A 16,210-nucleotide genomic window follows, 5' to 3' on the forward strand; every position below is an offset into this window, starting at 1 on the left:
TCTGTCTCTCATGCCCACTTCCACACACATACCACCTTGCTCCTTTACTGCCTACCACTCTCATCTTCTCAATGTGTTCTTTCCTCATCGAGCTGTTCCCGAGATCAATCGAACTGGCCTTGGTTGTATTAATTCCCTTCCTCATGCATTAACCTGGTCCCCTGCAATCCTGGAACCAGGGACACAGTGCGATGAAAAGAAGTTCTCTTTTTCAAGGTGAGAAAGAGAGGCTGTGAATCCTGAAATATGATTTTTTTTTCCTTGTCATACCAACATCTTCTAAGTAGTATTCCATTTCACTAAACAGCAATAAAATGATGAGTAACCTTGACCAGATATACTGCCAGGACACTGTAAAGTACAACATGACCTGCCTATAGACTCTAAGATGAACAGTTCAAGGACCACATATTCACTGGTATATATTGCTGCAGGCCTGCTGGGGTCTGGACAAATTGATATTGATTTAAATGGATTCATAAACAGTGTCATGAGGAGTTACTTCATCCCTGGGGCTACCATATTCCTGAGGTCCCTCTCCTTTTACCTGACACCTCAGTACCACTTTTCTAAGGAGTTTAAAGCCCTGGAAATTGCCAAAGACCTGATAATGAAAGCCAAGTATCCACTCCTATGTCCCCATCCCCCCTTCCCTCTCTTTGGACTCTGAACCCCAGAAGTTCTGGGGATTGGAAGGTGTAGAAGCTGCAACGCAGAAATTCACATTTATGATAAGGCTGTGACATAAAATACAAGTATACTGAATTAAGTCTGAATTTCACATAGAGAACAAATAACTTCTTAGTAAGAGTATCTCCTAAATATTGCATGAGGTATACTTATACTTAAAAAAAAAAAAAAAGCATTCATTCTTCATGTGAATGAAGTTCAAATTTAACTAGATATTCCTATTAGAATTTTCCCCAGAAATCTGGTAACCCTAATTTAGGACAATCAGTGAGAATAACAACCGGGAATGAATGTTAGGCTTAAAAATGGGAATTCTTAGGTATGTACTGTCACTTGAGTTGCCCACTAAAAATGTACCCAAAACATCAGAAGAAAGAAAGAAAAAAAGAAAGAAAGAAAGAAAGAAAAAGAGAGAAAGAAGCAGTCTCTGAAAACAGCAGGATCAGACTGAGATAGTCTGTAGTAATAAGACGCTTAAGTAGCTGGAAATGTTTTATTGGTGTACTAGAGATAGAGACTAAGTCAGCTTGTCCTTAAAGCATATATGATGTGGTAGTCATGTGATAATTTACTTGTCAGCACAACCTGTCCAGATGAGCTCAAAGTCTCTTCTCAGTTTCTGGAAATGGAGATGGGAATTGCAAAGCAAACTGTTGGTAGGAACATATAAAAATCTGGAGGAAATCTGCATCGCCCAACAGAGAAGACAACTAGATCAAAGGCACTACAGTAAAATGTAACCATGCTGACCTAGAAAACTTTGGGTGTGAAGGGGACACGCTGGCCAAAGTGCTCAACAGCTCATGATGTTTTTGTCTTAAAAAAATGCTAATACAGTGAAGATTCTCAAACATAATCTAATCTGGTTTATTCTCACTTGCTTATCTCTGATCCTGCTCATCCTCATAAGAAAAGAAAAAGGAGGGGGCGCCTGGGTGGCTCAGTCAGTTAAGCATCTGCCTTCAGCTCAGGTCATGATTCCGGGGTCCTGGGATGGAGCCCCGTGTAGGGCTCCCTGCTTAGCGGGGAGTCTGCTTCTCCCACTTCCTCTGACTGCCGCTCCCCCTGCTTGTGTTCTCTCTCTCTCTGTTAAATAAATAAATAAAATCTTTAGGGAAAGAAAAAAGCAGTCTGAGCCTAATTCTTCAGAGATTGAAACTATTGCCTCGTAGCTTCACAGTAGTTAATCATTACTTTCAAAGCAAATACGGAATCTTATTTACATCTTATTTAAAACGTAATGATAAACTATTTCAATGAAATTAGCAAACATTACTAGAAATGTACATGTTTACATGGATTATTAATTACTAATAATCAATTTATGAAACCAGGAGATGTACTAGGTCACTTAAGTTTTATAGCAAACATCCAGTTTACTTGTTCTGCTTTGCTTTTTTAAAAACATTTCTCCCAAAAGAAATAGGTCTCCTTCAAGCATTCTTAAGCAAAAAGATTCAGTGTCCCAGGATGCTCTAGAGGCAATGAGAAGCCCCTGGTTGGCCCCGTCTTCGGAGTGGACTGGAGCTGTGCTGGTTCTGGGGGCTGAAGCGGCTGTGGGTGGGGGGCAGGGTGGTGGTGGTCGTGAGTGTAGAATGGCTTCCCAAGCCTGCAACTCCTCCCTGTGGCCTGGGCAACAGGGGACTTGCAGGGGCTGGGGGTCAATGAGGAGATCCAAACAGGAAAGCAGACCTTCCCTGAGAACGCAGCAGGAAAACAAGGAGAGGCGCTCAGGATATGAGTGAAAAAAGGATGACCATTAAGTGAAGGCATGGATGATAACAGGTAAGAGATGCCCTGCTCTGTCTCCTCTAATGAGGTCCAAAACTTACGCGATTTTGCTGAAATACAACTTAGGAGTTGTGATGGTTAACTTTATGTGTCAACCTGATGGGGACATGGGCGCTCAAATCCATTGTTATTTCTGCATGTGCCTTTGAAGGTGTTTCCAAATCAGGTTAGCAGTTGACTCGGAGGCCGGTAACATAGGTCGCCTTCCCCAAGGGGGTGGGCATTACCAAACTGTTGGCAGTCTGACAAAAACGAAAAGGCAGAGGAAAGAGGAATTCACTCCTTTTGCTTCCTCCCTGCCTGCTTGGGCTGGGACATCCATCCTCTCCTGCCCTTGGACTGACCATTACAGCGTCAGCTCCTCTGCTTCTCTGGCCTTCAGACTCAGACTGAACTACACCACTGCCTCCCAGATCTCCGCAGTCAGGTCCTGAGACTCTTTAGCCCCTGTAATCAAATAAGCCAATTCCTCAAAGGAATCTCTGTATCTGTACCTCTATCTATATCTTTATTTCCTACTTATTCTGTTTCTCTGGAGAACCCTGATTAATAGAAAAGTAAAAATGAGGCCATAAAACATCGTGGAGGGAAATAAACTTATACCCACCCAATCTAGCTACCTCTTCCTGCACATTCCCTCTCCCCAGACCCTACCTAATCACTCACCTACCCGAATTCCATTTCCCATTGTGCATTCAGTGTTTTAGAAGTGATAGCCTAGGGGAGCCAGGGTGACTCAGTCCATGCAGTGTCTGCCTTTGGCTCAGGTCACGATCCCAGGATCTTGGGATCCCACCCCATATCAGACTCCCTGCTCAGCGGGAAGCCTGCCTCTCCCTCTCTCTCTGCTCCTCTCTGCTACCCGTGCTGTCTCTGGCTATCTCTCTCTCTCTCTCAAATAAATAAATAAAATCTTTTTTAAAAAAGTGATGGCCCATGGAAAGACAGCAGCCCTTTCTCATTTTAGCAGCTTGCCAAACTGTACACTCACCGAAGGCAGGAGCAGTCTCCCAGACACTCTTATTTCCTACATGGCCCAAAACCTAGAAGCAAGTGCTTTGCACATAAGTAGGAGTTTCAAGGAATTGACAAATACAATCTCCAAACTGCTAACATCTAAAAACACTAACTAGTGTTATTAATCTCAAAAAAACAAAACAAAACCAGATCACAAAGAGAGCATCCTGCCTTTACGGTTCTCTCTAGGACGCCTTGAGAACGAGACTGAGCACAAGGTCAGGAGACTGGAGGGCAGACTGCAGTCTCCCGAGCTACAGGCTTGGCACCCTTTACCAGCACTAAGTTAGCCATAAGAAAATGAATGACAGTCCTGTCAGCATGCTATACACTTTGGGGAAAGGAACGGATGAAATCATATTGGCAGGATATGTCTCCTTTTTCCCTACAGTTGTTCATTTGATCTTTATCCCAAAGCTTCTTTGACATGATTAACCAAAGACTGGAAGCTGAAGATATGAGACACACAAAAGCCTATTAGATTATCTAGTCCATTTTTTAGGCCACATGTACAATTACGTGTTCCCTATAGAAATATTTTCTAGAACTTTGTCTGCCCCTTTCCCAGTAGACCTCTCTGAATGTTTTAAAGTCTTTTCTGGGGAGCGTGTTCCAGTTAGGCACATCGTAGACACCTGACAGTTTTTCTGAAGCTTCTATTTCAATTTGTCTTATTTAAATTTTGCCCCATTACTCCTACTTAGACCCTTTTCCTGTCACCATATTGTAGATAGTTTTCATATTCCTTTTTAGGCATAATTTAACCATGCTTCACACATTAACTTGAGTAGACAGTATATGGTATAAATTACACAAAACAGCGATGTGTGAAGACATTCTGTGGTGAATAAATTAAAGCATTAATTTCAGACATATCAAACTAACACTTTTTAAATTTGTGGTTCCTATAATTTTCAGACCTGTTTCTAAAGTCTCTGCAGTGGGGGAATTAAATGGAAGAGATTAGTCTAAAACTTCTACTTTCATTTCATAGGTTGGAGATCAGCCATTTCCATGAATATTTAAAAGAGAAAGAATCTTTTTTTTTTAAAGAATTTAACACAGAGGTCCTACTCGGATTTAAGGAGATGTTGCCATTCAGACATACAGGTGAAAAAGATTAGGCTTAGCAATTCACCAGACATCACCACCAACAATCTGGCAGCCAAGAGAGAATTAAGGGAGATTTTATTGCCCACAAAGTATATGTGAAATTTGGTACAATGAATCTGAATTGACTGAAGAAGCGCACATGTTTATAGTATGAAGAGAAGATTTAAAAAGAAAAAAAGAACCTAACTCATATTTAACCAAAATTCCTCTGTGCGAAAAGGAACACTTCCAGCACAGGCTCTCTGGGGATCCTGGGGTTTCTGGTTTCCACGACCGATGCAGCATTGCTGAGTGGACAGGGATCTAGCACCAAAACACATATGCTCACAATTCCTTTTAAGTAGTGAGTCTTGAGATGAATCAAGTTTATTACCCTTGTTCCCAGTTTCAATTTTCACCATAGTACGTACCACGTTTACGTTTTAATTTTGCTGATTGCCTGTCTCTTCCAGCCCTGACCTAGAATCTAAGCTCCATGAGGACAGAAATTTTGTGTTTTGTCTTGTTTACTTCTGTATGCCTGGTGCCTAGAACATGGCCTGACCCACAGCAGGCAGTCAAGTGTTGGTTAAAGGAAATCACTTATTTGGCACTGATTTCTCCATTTACAGAGACAGAAAAATAGCATGCATATGTCTTTGCTAAAAAGAACTAGATCCAAAAAGAAAAAAAATTGTTCTACTACAAGAAGAAGTTTTTTAAATTCTTGAAGGTAGGCTTCAAAATAGTATTATTCCTTACAGTATAAACTAGGAAGTATCTTAAATCTGACCATCTAATTAAAGGTGCTAAAGATGAGGCTCCCTGAGGGCAGAGGCAGTGTCGCATTTTTCTCTCCATATCAGTTCAGGACACAGACCTGGAATGAGGCATAAATGACACCCAGCTGGAATGGCTGACCTAGGCTGTGCTGGCCACTGCTCTAAACACTTATGCACATTAATTCATTGACTTTTTATAATCGTTCTACTTGGGGGCACGATTTTTTATCCCCAGCTTCCAGACGAAGAACATAAAGCCTCAGAGAATAAGTAACTGCCAGTTATCAATGTTTCGTTTCTCAGCTCCAAACTCACCCTCCTTTGCCTGGGTTTGTGAGCTGGGACTGGCCCAATATTATATCAACAGAGGACACCGTAGGGACACTGCAAGGCTGCAGCCCCAGGAAGACCCTCCCTTACAGGCCAGGCCCTAGACCTCGATGTTTGTTCTTCAGTGTGAGAAACCAGAAGGCAGCTTGGAGGAGTCCCAGCTCCACCTTGGCCACACTGTACTTCTGCAGCACAGCGCTGGCTCTACCTTCCTGAAAGTCTTTTCCCACCAGCAGGCTGCATGTTCTTGAGGTACCCACAGCTTCTATCAAGAAGACTGACTCCCCTTAATTCCTTTATTTATCCCGTCTGCTCAGCCAGGAGGTAGTGGTTGGCACCCACCTTTTACTCTGTAAGTAGGTAGCCTCCTTCTCCTAGTTAACAATTCTTTATAATTGTCCCTGGATATAGTATTGGAAGGGTACTCTATTATTTCAGACCCCAAACAGTCCAAGACTGTACCACTAGGAAGCAATCAAGCTGGGCTTCAAACCCAAAATGTCTGATACCAGAGGGACACTCCAAACCATGATGCTACACTGTCTCCAATGTTTGGGATAGAATCCAGGATAACTCCCCCAACAGCCTGGAACCTCTGAGGCTACAGAGATGAAAACTGCAATACGGGAGTGAAGTGCTGAATTGCATCTCCTCAAGTATGACATGGCTTAATACTATACAACACTAAATCTTAATATTTCAAATCCCTTTTATATGCAGAATTTCACCACCAAACAACCCTGTAGAGTTGATAAGGCATATGTTATTATTCCCATAGATAAACTTAGGCCCACAGATACTGAAATTTTACACAAAGAGTTAGACTCGAGTCTTCCAACTCCCAACCAAAATTTTATTTACAATATCACTAACTTGCCTTGAGATTTAGTAACTATGGAGTCAAGTGGACTGTGAGATTGTGAATAGCGGATCTCCAAAAGATCCATGTCCTAATCCTTGAAGCCTGAATATAACCCTTATAAAGGGAACTTCACATATGTGATTAAATTACAGGGAGAGAGGGAGTTATCCTGGATAATCAGGGTGACCCCTAAATGCCATCATAAGAGTCCTCAGAAGACAGAGGCAGAGAGAGACTTCACACACAGAGGAAAAGATGTGAAGACAGAGGCAAGGATGGGAATGTGTGGCTACAAGCCAAGGAATACAAGTAGCCTCCAGAAGCTGGAAGAGAAAAAGGTACAGAAAGAGAAAAGGAAGATTCTCCTCTAGAGCCTCTGTAGGGAACACAGCCCTGCTGACACCTTGACAACAGCCCAGCATACTAATTTCCAACTTCTGGCCTCCAGAACTGTGAGAGACAACATTTCTATTGAGTCGTCAAGTTTGTGGTAATGTCTTACAACAGCCTCAGTAAATTGATACACTGACAAATTCAAGTTTAAAAGAAAAGTTTATACACATAGAAAATAATTTCTTTTTTTTTTTAAACTTTTTATTTTATTTATTTATGATAGGCACACAGTGAGAGAGAGAGAGAGGCAGAGACACAGGCAGAGGGAGAAGCAAGCTCCATGCACCAGAAGCCCGACGTGGGACTCGATCCCGGGTCTCCAGGATCGCGCCCTGGGCCAAAGGCAGGCGCTAAACCACTGCACCACCCAGGGATCCCTAGAAAATAATTTCTAAGCATGACATAAGTAGTTCCATAAAATTAATTTCTTTCAAATGAAGGATGCTAGGCACTGGGGTAGCTCAGTCAGTTAAGCATCTAACTCTTGATTTTGGCTCAGGTCAGGATCTCAAAGGCGTGAGACCAGGCCCTGTAATGGACTTGTCCTGAGCATAGAGGCTGCTTGAGATTCTCTCTCTCTGTCCCTCCCTCACCGTGCATATATGTGCATGCTCACTCTCTCTAAAAAGAAGTAAATAAAATGAAGGATGTTAAGAACATTGAGAATGAAAACACAAGTTACAGAAAATAAAACCTTCTGAGACTGCTGGGTGGCTCAGCGATTGAGCATCTGCCTTTAGCTCAGGGCATGAGCCCACAGTCCTGGAATCGAGTCCCGCAAGGGGCTCCATGCAGGGAGCCTGCTTCTCCCTCTGCCTACGTCTCTGACTCTCTCTCTGTGTCTCTCGTGAATAAATAAAATCTTTTAAAAATAAATAAAGAAGAGTTAATATCTATTCTTTTCAAACTATTCCAAAAAAAAAAAAAAAGGAGGAGGAAGAAAGTCCAAATACATTCTACAAGGCCTGTATTACCCTGATACCAAAATCCAGACAAAGACATTACAAAAAAAGAAAAAGAAAAGAAAACTATAGAACAATAACCCTGATGAACATAGATGTGAAAATCCACAAAAAGTATTAGCAAGCCACATTCAACAGTACAATAAAAGGATTATTCACCATGTTTGAGTGGAATTTATCCTGGGGATGGTTCAATATCTGCAAGTCAATCAACGTGACATACCACATTAAGAAAATGAAGGATAAAAATCATATGATCATCATAATAGATGTGGAAAAAACATCTGACAAATTTCAACATCCATTTACGATAAAAACTCTCTAAAAGGTGGGTTTCAAGGGAACCTACCTCAACATAATTTTCCATATGTGGAAAATCCACAGCTAAAATCATATGCAACGTTAACAGCTGAAAGCTTTTCCTTTAAGATCAAGAACAAGACAAGAATGTCCATTCCCTTCACTTTTATTCAACATAGTCCTGGAGGTCCTAACCACAGCAATCAGACAGGAAAAAGAAATAAAAAGGCATCTGAATTGATAAGGAAGAAGTTAAATTGTCACTGTTTGCAGATGACATGATAATAGAAAACCCTGAGCAACCCACCAAAAAAACTATTAGAAATAGTACAGAACTTACATAATTCATTAAGAATTCTGTAAAGCGGGATCCCTGGGTGGCGCAGCGGTTTGGCGCCTGCCTTTGGCCCAGGGCGCGATCCTGGAGACCTGGGATCGAATCCCATGTCGGGCTCCCGGTGCATAGAGCCTGCTTCTCCCTCTGCCTGTGTCTCTGCCTCTCTCTCTATCTCTCTGTGACTATCATAAATAAATAAAAATTAAAAAAAAAATTAAAAAAAAAGAATTCTGTAAAGCTGCAGGATACAAAGCCAACATACAAAAATACGTTGTGTTTCTATGCACTAATAATACAGTAGCAGAAAGATAAATTAAGAAAATAATTCCAGGGGATCCCTGGGTGGCGCAGCGGTTTGGCGCCTGCCTTTGGCCCAGGGCGCGATCCTGGAGACCCGGGATCGAATCCCACATCGGGCTCCCGGTGCATGGAGCCTGCTTCTCCCTCTGCCTGTGTCTCTGCCTCTCTCTCTCTCTCTCTCTCTCTCTGTGACTATCATAAATAAAAAGAAAAAAAAAGAACTTAAAAAAAAAAAAGAAAGAAAATAATTCCATTTACAATTACATCAAAAGGAAAAAAAAAACCTAGGAATAAACTTAACCAAGGAGGGGGAAGACCTGTACTCTGAAAACTACAAAACACTGATGAAAGAAACTAAAGACAACACAAATAAATCCAAAGATATTCCATGCTCACGGATTGGAAGAATTAATATTGTTAAAAAGTCCATATTACCCAAAGCAATCTACAGATTCAGTGCAATCCCTATCAAAATACCAATAGCATTTTTCACAGATCTAGAACAGATAATACTAAAACTTGCAGAGAACCACAAAAGATTTCAAATAGCCTAAGCCAATTTTAAGAAGGGCAAAACTGGAAAGATTACAATCCCAGACTTAAAGTTCTACTACAAAGCTACAATAATAGGAAGAGTATGGTACTAGCCTAAAAATAGACACATAGATCAACAGAACAGATTAAAAAGCCCAAAAATAAATCCACCATTACATGGTCAATTAATCTATGACAAAGGAAGCAACAATATAGACTAAGTAAAAGACAGTTTCTTCAACAGATTGTGCTGGGAAAACTGGACGGCTACATACAAAAGAATGAAACTGGACCACTTCCACACACACACACACACACACACACACACACTAAACTACATGGATTAAAGATCTAAATGTGAGACCCGAGACCATAAACCTAGAAAAAAACATAAGCAGTAATCTTTCTGGCATTGGCTTAGCAACATTTTTCTAGATATATCTCCTCAGGCAAGGAAAACAAAAACAAAATTAAACTATTGGTACTATACCAAAATAAAAAGCTTTTGCACAGCAAAGGAAATCATCTACAAAGGGAAAAGGCAACCTACTGAACAGAAGAAAATATCTGCAAGTGATATATCCAGTAAGGGGTTAACACTCAGAATACATAAGGAATTTATAAAACTCAGCACCAAAAAAAAAAAATAATAATAATAACCCAATTTAAAAATGGGCAGAGGAACTTAACATTTTTGCAAAGAAGACATCCAGATGGCCAACAGACACATGAATAGATGTTCATCATCATTCATCATCAGGGAAATACGAATCGAAACCACAATGAGATATCCGCGCACTTGTCAGGAAGGCTGAAATAAAAAAACAGAGAAACAACAAGTGTTGGTGAGGATGTATAAAAAAGAACCCTTGTGAACTGTTGGTGTAAATGCAAATTAGCGTGGTATGGAAAACTGTACGGAGGTTGCTCAAAAAATTGAAAAGAGAATTACCATATGATTCAATAATTCCACTACCAAGTACTCATCCAAAGAAAATGAAAATTCTAATTTGAAAAGACACATGCACTCCAATGTTTATTGCCACATTACTTACAATAGCCAAGATATGGAAGCAACCCAAATGTCTATCCATAGATGAAACGATAAAGATGTTGTACAAATATACCGTGGAATATTACCCAGCTATAAAAAAGAGATACCTTGCCATGTACAACAGCATGCATGGATCTAGAGGATATAATGCTAAGTGAAATAAGTCGGTCAGATAAGTATTGCACAATTTCATTCATATGTGAACTTTAAAAAACCAAACAATCAGAAAAATAAAAGACAAACAAAAGAACAGACTCTTAAAAACAGAGAACAAACTGGTGGTTGCCAGAGGAGAGGTGAGGGTGGTGGAATGGGTGAAACAAATAAAAAGGATGAAGGGCACACTTATCTGGATGAGCACTGAGTAATATATAGAACTGTTAAATCATTATACCATATGCCTGAAACTAATGTCACAGTACACTAATATACTTCAATTAAGAAAAAGAAAATGTACAAGAATATCCATCATCAATAGAATGGATAAAAAACTGTGGAAAAGAGTGAACTGCCACTATACCCAACATGAATGAATCTCACGTATAGAACGCTGGCCAAAAGAAGTCTGACACAAAACAGCATACACTATGATTCCGTTCATATAAAGTTCCAGAGCAGGCACATATTGAGGTAAGGTCATAGAAGTTAGAACTGTGGTTTCCCTCGGGGGTTATCTGGGTGGAGGGACCACAGGGGAGCCTGCTGGCGGGCCAGAAATGTTCTATATCTTAATCTAGGGGGAAGGAGTATACATGGATGATACCTAAGTAAAAGAAATCGACTGCAAGTATATACCTAAGATTTATAGTCTTTATCATATATGTTGGATTGTTTTTTTTTCTTTAAAGATTTTATTTATTTAGTCACGATAGACATTGAGAGACAGAGAGGGAGAGACACAGGCAGAGGGAGAAGCGGGCTCCATGCCAGGACCCTGACGCGGGACTCAATCCCGGGACTCCAGGATGGCACCCTGGGCCAAAGGCAGGCGCCAAACCGCTGAGCCACCTAGGAATGCCCTATATATTGGATCTTAATAAAAAAGAACATTAAATATTTATTTTATTTTTTAAAGATTTTATTTATTAATTCATGAGAGACACAGACAGAGAGGCAGAGACATACCCAGAGGGAGAAGCAGGCTCCCTATAGGGAGCCAGAGGCGGGACTCCAACCCAGGACCCCAGGATCACGACCTGAGCCAAAGGCAGACGCTCAACCACTGAGCCACCCAGGTGCCCCTAAATATTTATTTCAGGGGATCCCTGGGTGGCTCAGCGGTTTCGTGCCTGCCTTTGGCCCAAGGCGTCATCCTGGAGTCCCAGGATCGAGTCCCGCGTCGGGCTCCCGGCATGGAGCCTGTTTCTCCCTCTGCCTGTGTCTCTGCCTCTCTCTCTCTCTCTCTCTATCATAAATAAATAAAAATAAATCATTAAATAAATAAATAAATAAATATTTATTTATTTTAAAGAAAGGACAGAAATGTAGCAAGGATAATGCATCACGTTTAAGATAGAAAAACAGTATACCATTCCCAAGTTCCACTAAAAAATAGTTTTAGGGTTTTCCTCATTTGCCAGATAGGAGTAATAGTATCTATCAACTTCATATAGCAATTAAGAGAATCAGATAATATATAAATATAAATATCTTTGTACTCTTATAAGAGAAGTCCTCTGTCGATAGAAGGTAATATTTGTAGAGCATTCCAAAGATATCATTTTCACTTAAGTAATCTCTTAGAAATACTTCTTCCGTTCTTTTAAAATACAGTAACTAAAACCCATAAAATAAACAAAGAGGAACTCTGAGTTAGGCCAGCAACAAATCGATAAATTGATAATTGGTCCTAAAGTAGAGCTGCCCATTCTTTCCATGACCCCTCTGATGGGCAATTGTCATTAAATCAAAACGTTGTTTCTCCTAATGTTAAATCTTCCTGAAAGATTCCAGAATCTGCCTAGAACAGGATACTCAATTCCAGAGACTCCCACCAAAGATTTATTAAATTTCAAGCCCAATAGTATATCCTGCTTACCTCCTTTTTTGAGTTATTAATAAAACAAACAAGATTGGGGATCCCTGGGTGGCTCAGCGGTTTGGCACCTGCCTGGAGCCTGCTTCTCCCTCTGCCTGTGTCGCTGCCTATCTCTCTCTCTCTCTCTCTCTCTCTCTCTGTCTCTCTCATGAGTAAATAAATAAAATATTAAAAACAAACAAACAAGATTGCAACCAGCTCTAACAACTCATATAACAACATGGTTCAAATCATACGGTTCCTCTAAATCAGACCTGTCCAATGTGGTAGCACAAGCCACATGTGGCTACTGAACACTTGAAATTTGGCTAATCTGAACTGATCTGCCCTCTAAGTGTAACACACACACAATTTTCAAAATTTCATACAAAAAAAAGAATGCAAAATATCTCAATATTTTATATTGATTACATGTCAAAATGAAAATATTTTTAATACACTGGGTTAAATAACTAAATATACCTAATATATACCTAAGGATGCCTAGATAAGGTATACTACCATGAATTTAATCTGTTTATTTTTAGGTTTTCTAAATGTGCTAATAGAAAACTAAATTTTGGGCAGCTGGATGGCTCAGCAGTTTAGCACTGCCTCCAGCCCAGGGCCTGATCCTGGAGTCCCGGGATTGAGTCCCACGTCAGGCTCCCTGCATGGAGCCTGCTTCTCCCCCTGCCTGTGTCTCTGCATCTCTCTCTCTCTCTCTCTCTGTTTCTCCCATGAATAAATAAAATCTTTAACTAACTAAATAAATAAATAAATTTTACATATGGCTTGCATTGTATTTCTACTAGACAGCAGGGATCTAAATAAAGATAGAACTTTTTATAATGCTATTCTTCTCAGACAGAGTTTTCAAAAGAGTTTTAAGAATTGGGCTGAAGACTGCTTAAATGTTTTCTGGCCAAATTACCTGTCTTTGTTAACAATTAAAATCTACATTGAATCTTTACAATCAACTGAGTTTTAGAGTGGTCATATGATGTTTGGCCCTCACGAAGTCACAGAATATTTAACTGGTTTTCCCTGAGCTTTAATAATATGTAAACCTGTAGTTCTAAAACTTTTCAGGGCTTTGTACTGTTGAGGCAGAGAAATGAACTTAATAGATCTCCAACATGACTTTCCAGGATGCCTCAACACAAAAGCTACATTCAATTAACCAAAAATGATACTGCTATGAATTGAATTGTTGTTCTCCCAAATTCATATGTTCAAGCCCTAGCCCCCAATATGATATGTGGAGGTGGGGGATTTGGGAGGTAATTAGGTTTAGATGAGGTCATGAGGATGGGGTGCTGATTGATGGGATTAGTGTCCTCATAAGAAGAAAAGATCAAAACTCTTTCTCTCCCTGATGTGAGGACACTGTGAGAAGGCAGCCATCTACAAGCCAGAAAGAGAACTGACCCTGCCAGACCTTCATCTGGGATTTGTTGAATTCACAACTGTGAGAAAATAAATTTTGATTATTTAAACCACCCAGTCTACTTTACTGTATTTAGTTACGGCAGCTCAAGTAACTAACACAGAGATCTACTGCTTAAAGCAATCTCTCTTTTATTAAACATGATAATCTTCACTTAAGGCTATTTATGAATAGGTACATTTTGTTATATAAAGACATGATGATAAAAATAAATAAATAAAGACATGATGATTTGCACAATGTGAAGAATTTAAAAATAATATTTGTTGACTTTCTCTATGTGTTAATAGGACAGGTCTGACCTACAGCTTCTGTAGACCAACTCACTCGGGGATCATCTTTGTCGAGCCAGAAAAAAAGGATCAAGGAAGATGAATATTATTTTAAAAACATTGTTACTTCAAAATATTTCATTCTTAATTATATAAAAAATATTTTCTTCAGCACATAGAATTCATATTTCTATCCTAACTGAAAATGCAAAGTTGTTCATCTCTCCCCTAGGGATTTGCCTATTGGTGTGGCACTTTCAATGATTTCACCATAGTTTAGGCATAATAAAATCTCATTTTATGCTCCAAGTCAGGAACGATCCTAAATGCTCCTCAACCAGTACAGTACACAACCCTGTGGCTTTTGGAACAACATTTAAATAGACATCCCAAAGAAGAAAGGGTCCCAGCCTAGGGAACGAAATAGTATGCTTGTTTCTTTAGAAACTTCAAAACATCATCAGATGTTTACTGCTTGGTTTTAAAGAAAGAAAGAGAAAGAGGGGCCAATAGAGTAGATTTAATAGTTGTAGTAACAGAAGATTCAATCCCTTTTTATCACTTTAATCTTTTTTTTTTTTTCGCCACCTTTTAGAGCTCCAAAGGGTCTAAGTTACTCCAAACAAAACAAAACAAAAAACAAAACAAAACCATACAAAATTTTGTTTGTCCTTCACATATTTTCTGGGAAAAGGACCCTGAGCTTTGAACATAATCTCCAAGGAGGCAATGACCAAAAAAAGTTAAGAATCTTTTGGTTAAGGATTTGCTTAAGTAAAGTGAATGGACATTTGCCCTTGCACCTGGCCAGGTAGGGCCAGCTTCCTCATTCGCTGCACACCACCTAAGACCTCAGTATGTCTGTATGTGTATATATATATATATACACCAGGCCCTGCTTCAGTGATTGGATTACCTGCTTGTTCCTAGCTTTTGTTTCCTGGGTGTGTGCACCCTAGCTGCTTCCAACTTCCCTCTTCCCCAGAGTTGTCCTGTTCTGTGTACCCCCCATTAGAGAGAGGGGCTGTCTCCTCCTCTGAGTGAGATCCGGGGTGAAATGCATCCCATTTATCAACATACCCCTCTCCCTTCTTCCTGGCTACTCTTCTGGGGCCAACCCGAGTTTGCCACGGTGTGGAATGGGTTGTCCCATCTCTTTCACTCTCTTTGTATTTAGGTCTAGGGACGGTGGGGTTCGGTGAGGTACTCTGAAACCTATCAGACTACAGCCCTGCGCTGCCATTCCCAGGCCGCGTGAAAATGCTCTTCCCTTCCCACCCTGAAGATGTTGTGAGTCGGGAATGGCGTGCTCCCAGCTCCCCAGAGCAGAATATCACATAAAAGTAATAAAAGCATTCTGTCGCTGTCAATTATTTTGGCTCTCGCACACCAGCGGCGGAGTCCCCCCCTTGCACCTGCCTGGGCCATTTCTTCCCCAAGAGTCGGCAGCAGAGCCACGGAGCACCCACTGACTGACGTCGCGTCCCTCAGTCCTTCCACCCTCTCCACGCCCCCCCGCCCCCCATTCCAAGTTGTCTCCGTGAAGAGAACTCCAGATCTTTCGACAACCCCTTTCGTATTGACTCGAAGCTCACTCTCCTCGCCAGTAAATTCTCCAATCTCTCCGCTTCCCGGCAGAGCGCGGAGAGGGGTAAGTTGTGTGCGTGTGTGTGCGTGGGTGCGTGTGTGTGTTCCCTAAAAACTTGCATAAAGCCCGCTGAGCGCGGCCCCTCCGGCATCCTGCGTCTCCAGGCAAGGAGTGGGCTGGCCGAGGGTCCCCCGACACCCGGCACGACGCCTCCCTAAGCCCGGCCCCGGGAGCGGCGGCGAGAGGCAGGCGAGCTCGGGGTCGGGAGCCCCCCCCCCCCCCCAGCAGCAGCAGCGGCGGCGGCGGAGGCGCCCGGGCCACCCCCACCGCCCGCGGCCCGGCCCGACCCCCGCAGTCCCCGCGGGGAGGCCGGCCCGGCCGAGGGCGCTGCGCCGCGGCCTCCGGCTCCTCCGCGGGGCGCCGCGCGGCCAGGCCGGTG

General features: G+C 41.4%; 1 long non-coding RNA gene across 1 annotated transcript in view; it reads right to left on the bottom strand.

Annotated features, from left to right (window-relative positions):
• LOC121496927 overlaps positions 1–10,139 on the bottom strand; it is a 35,759-nt gene extending 25,620 nt beyond the window's left edge. Inside the window, exon 1 of the long non-coding RNA XR_005989371.1 lies at positions 10,081–10,139. This is a non-coding gene — a long non-coding RNA (uncharacterized LOC121496927). The remainder of the gene's footprint in view (positions 1–10,080) is intronic.
• Positions 10,140–16,210: the final 6,071 nt, after the last annotated feature.

The sequence above is a fragment of the Vulpes lagopus genome, chromosome 8 (genome assembly GCF_018345385.1).
Source record: "Vulpes lagopus strain Blue_001 chromosome 8, ASM1834538v1, whole genome shotgun sequence".
Classification (NCBI taxonomy): domain Eukaryota; kingdom Metazoa; phylum Chordata; class Mammalia; order Carnivora; family Canidae; genus Vulpes; species Vulpes lagopus.